A 5,450-nucleotide genomic window follows, 5' to 3' on the forward strand; every position below is an offset into this window, starting at 1 on the left:
TCACCATCACAAGAGTCGCCTCCTGTTGGTCGTTGGGCAAAATGCAGTTTGTGGCACTTTTGCGTTGGCTTTGCTTTTCAGACCTGGATGCAGCATCTATCCTTCAAGTTTCCAACTCCTCTGACTTTGTTAAACCACACATTCATTTCAGCGTAGACTGCTACAATGTTTCTATTTGTGTGCATAAACTGTGAAACTGCAAATGAGTGTGGTGAAGACAGTGTAGCTCAAACTTGTGCTATACAAAAAGTCTGTATGCATTAACTTACAAAGTTGTAATGAGGAGGTTGATTTGAGCACTACACATTCACGTTTTAACAAACGAAAGTACACACAATTAAAGTCTATCAATGGATAATTGATCATGACAATGTCTTTTTTCTAATTGCTGAATTTTAGGTCATTTGTACCTTGAGTGATTATATTTTCTCGCTGGTTTGTTACAAACATGCATGAAGAGTTGAGGTTTTGTGTTTAGAATATTCAAAACTGTGTAGGCCAAATTAATTAGGCTACGCTGAGAAGTCAAACATGCTTGAAGTTTATTTTCGTAAAAAATTTGCCTCATATTCTGCCGATGTTTCTTGCTTTCAGTTTTTATTCAGGGCAGACCGTACGTGGTGATTTATAGTGTATTTCTGCATCACAAGCTCTAGCTGCTCAAGCCTGCTTTCTGACTCTTTTTCACTTACAACCAGCGAATAAAACCTGTCGATACAATCATCCCCTCTAACCTCAGAATCTGACAGCATGTCTACTAAACACTTTTACTATAAGGCTCGGAGAAGGAGCTCATTTCTTTCTCTCTTTCTTTCTAACAGTGTCTTTTCCTCTCCTTTCCTCCTGTACTGCTTGTGTAAATAGCTCTTCCTTCTCTCCACCTGCCTGAGCTGCTGTGGCCTTGTCTGAATCCTCTGAATTCCCAGTCCACTGCAGCGTATCCGGCTGGAAACACCACAGATGCCAGCATTTGGTAAGTTTCATAGAAAAAAAAAACAAGGAAAGTGATGGGATAAAGATGTCAGTTATGGCAAATAGAACTCTGTCACACTCCTGTAACATCTCTGTCACTGATTATCAGACCGGAGATTCAAACTCACACTCTCTCCCACACACAAAATGCCGGCCTCGTAAACAGAAGCGTATGATGAGCTCTAAAAAAAGGGAAAGAACGCACAGCATTACAGGAGGAAGAGGAGAGGAAGTATAAGCAGCCAAAGCCCCACTCTCCAAAACTCAGAGTAAATAGTTGTAGCAAGACTGCTTAGCAGATTCATCCATAGACTGTATGGGTGCAGCTAGAGATAATTGCTAATTATTATACGTGTTGTGCATTTATAGTCTAACATACGGAAAAAAGAAAAGAAAAAAAATAATTTCACTCACACAACTAGAGCACAGAGGTCCTGAATTATTTGCTAGATAATTGTAATGAAAATGCTTCACAAGAGTTCAGCTCAGTGATTGGAATTAGCTGAGCTGAATGCTAACATGGAGCTAACAGCTACAGCTTCTCATGTAGGCATTCATCTGTTAGTCAAAGTGACCACGCCCCTGGTAACGGTAACTAACCCATCACCAGGGGCCTAGAAACCAGTTGGCAACAATCTGGCAAACATCAATCATGAGAAAAAAAGTGTACTCTCTGAGTGGTTGCTGGCAGTTTTTGTGAAACTTATTGCTAAAGGCTGATTCACACAGGTGACCAGTGACAGGCCAGTGACGCCCTGGTTACTACTGGTTGCTAGAGAAAAAAGTGTATTCTACAACTGGTTGACGCATGGTCGCTGGAGGTTACTTGATGACACTAGGATGAATTTGGTTGAAAAGAGGTATACTGTGTTGCACCTCGAAAACATCCTTGTTATTGCTTTTGTAGCTAGCAGGTTACCATGGTCACCAGTAGTTTGAATGGAAAATGCAGACTTCTCTGCAAATGCTCGTCAACTAATCGGGCCAGTCACTTTCAAAGCAGTTGCAGCAATAAAGCACAAATTTCGGTATGAAAGAAACATTCTCATTCTGGTTTGCATCAAACTTTTTCAAGTTTTGCTACTACTCTAAGAGTAAATGACGGCTATTTGCAGACAGGCCAGTATCTTCTGTGCAAACTAGAGGCAACCCCACCCCACAGGGAGGTTTTTGGTGCAGCAACCTCTTTGCAAATGATTTCACATACTAGAGCCAGCAACCTCTCCCCAGCCGATCTGGAAATATGCTTTTTTCCCCCAGCAACCAGAGGTTGCCAGTGGGTTTCTGACTGGTATGACTGAGGCCTTAAACAAGTGAATTACTTATGAATGGGGGAAATAGTCAAAAAGCTTTCTTTTGCACTAGTTTTTAAACTTTTTTATTTCTGTTGTAAATTTGAGCATTTTGATGGAGACCCTGGCTCAAGTGGCTGTGAAGAATGGACGGATTTAGAAAGCTCTAATGCAGCAGAAGTACAGATATAATCTTTTTATTTTTATTCTTTTTAGTCAAAACGCCAGCCCTAATTCTGCTAATTCAGGCATGTTAGGCTAAGTAGCTGAAATCTGGAAAGTGTTTTAGTAACCCGACCCCAACACCAACTTCATATCTAATTTATTTCTCTATCCAGGTTCAAGCAAAGGGGGGACCTTAAGCGTTTGGATTGTTTTTCTTGAGGCCTTTGGGGTGCGAGATGAGGATCACAGGGTGAGGAGTCAAGGGGAGGACAAGGTGACTGATTGAGTCGAGGCGTTAGGTCACCATCAGGCAGCTGAATGAAACCCAACCAAGACCCTCCTCGCAACTAACTATGATCAAATACATCATGCGGCTTTTTCAACACACGTGTCCAGCTGGACGCGATATTGCTTCCACATGTGCATATGGACCCGGCTACGCAGCAACACACAGTAACAGGCTTATCAGCACACAGCTCACAGCGGAGCGCTGACAAAAGCAGCATTTTGGCGGAATAATGGATGCGTGAAATCAATCTGCGAGTTTCAAAAGGTCATCATGTGCAAAGGAAGCCCTATCATCTGCACAAAAAGAGCCTCAACAACGGGACATTAATTGAAAACGGATGAACACGAGTTGTTTTAAAATTCAAAACGTGTGTGCTTTATACATTAGCCGGATAATTAATGTGACGCGGCCGTCACAAGTCGCCACTGGGACGAGAATTAATGGACGGCAATCGCTCCATTTCAAAGAAAATGTATGGCGGAGTACATGATTTCTTCTCCGCAATCTTTAAACATTCATCCAGCAGTATTTTCAATGTAGAATTCAATTATGTAGAACACCTGAACAAACAATATCTCACACCCAATTATTCAGCGCCCTGGAAACCATCGGCAAACAAATTAGCAATGTTAATGTGAGAGAGAGACTTGATATTTTTGACTGCGTGCATGCACAAAAGCAGAAGCAGAGGACACCCCCACCACCACCCACCCACCCTGCGTGCTACCAATTCTGGGCTATTGTTGACTGATGAATTAAACAGGGTGGATTTCATTTGAGAGCAATAAAGGAAATTTCAGGTGTCAACCCTCCTGCTCGTCCTCACATTAGAGTGCTCTTTAGACTGCGATCAGTGTTTTCATTATTGCCAGAAGCTTCCAGGTCATAACAGCAGTGTTTTTGACTACAGACAGACATATTTCAGCTTCACTTTGAGCAGTCCTATTCTGGTTGACATTTCAGCTTCCAGACAGAACAATGAAAAGTTACCATGAGAAATCTTGGCAAGGCTATTGCCCTGTGTATTGATTGGGCAAAGGCCCAACATCCTCTCACTAAAAAGAGATTAAAATATCAGACTTGTCTAAGACATTTATAGAGTCTATGACCTCAGCCAATGCTAAAGTGGAGTACATACATCATAGTCCATCTCTGTGAGCTACACGGACTCTCGAGTAGCACTGACAGAAAGAAGAAAGAGGGTGAAAACTCAACTGCACCTTCACGGGCTAATGCAAGGAGCAGGGGGGTAGGTTTAGCTACAAATCGTGGGTGTAAATCAATCGTGTTGCTGTTTCATTAAAAATTCACACCACGTCGTTGCATGTAAATGTTAAACACTGTGAGCTGTTGTCTCAGATGCTTCTCTTACACCTTCCTCTTTGGTTAAAATGGATGAGAGAGATTCTGTGGGAAAGGCGGGGAGACAAAAGCTTGAAAGATGTGCGCATCCATTCACAGCTCCAGAAGACCTTCATTACAGAACAAGCAGGTCCTGTCAACGTCTTTTCATTACACGGCCCCATATATCCACCCCTGGTGTCCAAACAGTCCGCTCTGTCGCCTGTCAAGGAAAGGCACTCTCGGGGAAAGTCCTCCTATCTCCCTGATCCCCCTCGCCACGCCTGATTCCAGACTGCGAGGCGGGAGAGGCCAGGCAGAAAGGGAGGAATCGTGTTTGCCATCAACAGCTCAAGAGAGTAGCATGGCAGCAAGATTGATGACACCCTCCCCGAAAGTAACAAAAGAACTCCTGTGCACGAGGGCCCGCTTATGGGGCTTGATAGAGTTGTCATCCTCTTAATAAACAGCTCTGATATGTCAGCGGCAGTGGCAGCAGGGACTATACCAAGCTCACCCACCAAGCCACGAGGCAGGACCACCCACTGGCATCACAGCACTCTCACTCCAGATCTGGGGAGAGACAGTAGCGGTACCTCCAGATGGGAGACCTCTGAGGGAATTAGCAGAGCAATTTGTTGAGAAGAATAAATAAATGACAAAACATTAATATCATTGCTGTGTCACAGAGACTCGAACGAGTGGTATTTGTTGATGATTTTAAGCTTCGTGCATAGGAAACAGCAACAGGTTTTTCTCTGTTTAGAGCAGGTACAAGTAAGAGGCCAACTGCTTCACTCCTGGCAAGAAGAAACTGGGCATTAGCTCGATGCAGCAACTTCCTGATGCTCTTGCGCTGCTAGGCACCTTGAAATGATCTGTAAGCAGTTGAAATCTACGTTAATCCCAGTTAATATATGTATGCAATGTTGAAATGTTCACGTTAAAGAACTACAGAGTATCAAAGAATTTATTTCGAATAGGGGATAACACAAAGTGCTTTACACTTTGTTGCTATCATTAGATTAGAAAATATCAACGGACAATGGAAATGTTTAGCTTAGCCTAGCTCAGAATAAAGAATGCTAGCTATTTGGTGCTGCTTGCTTTTACCCTGGGATTTCTAGGACTTAAGTACTAAACAATTAAGATTAACATATATGTGACTCAGCATGGGGAAAAAGCTGAAGAAAGAAAAAGGCAGAGAATCCCGGCTGTGCATAACACTGCTTGAAACCAATGGTTTCTGGGAACCTTTAGTTAAACCTTTAGTTTTCTTCTTCATTACTAAACAGCAGTAATTCAAAGATTACACAGAGTTTGACTTATTCAATATAAGAATTTATAGAAAATAAACCAATGTAGGTAAATGAAATCTTTTGTATATACTG

General features: G+C 42.4%; 1 long non-coding RNA gene across 1 annotated transcript; it reads left to right on the forward strand.

Annotated features, from left to right (window-relative positions):
* The first annotated feature begins 912 nt into the window (after positions 1-912).
* Positions 913-4,736, forward strand: LOC113010925 (uncharacterized). Its single transcript, XR_003270403.1, has 2 exons — positions 913-973; positions 2,603-4,736. It is a non-coding gene; the product is annotated as an uncharacterized LOC113010925 (long non-coding RNA).
* Positions 4,737-5,450: the final 714 nt, after the last annotated feature.

The sequence above is a fragment of the Astatotilapia calliptera genome, chromosome 18 (genome assembly GCF_900246225.1).
Source record: "Astatotilapia calliptera chromosome 18, fAstCal1.2, whole genome shotgun sequence".
In the NCBI taxonomy this organism is placed as follows: Eukaryota; Metazoa; Chordata; class Actinopteri; order Cichliformes; family Cichlidae; genus Astatotilapia; species Astatotilapia calliptera.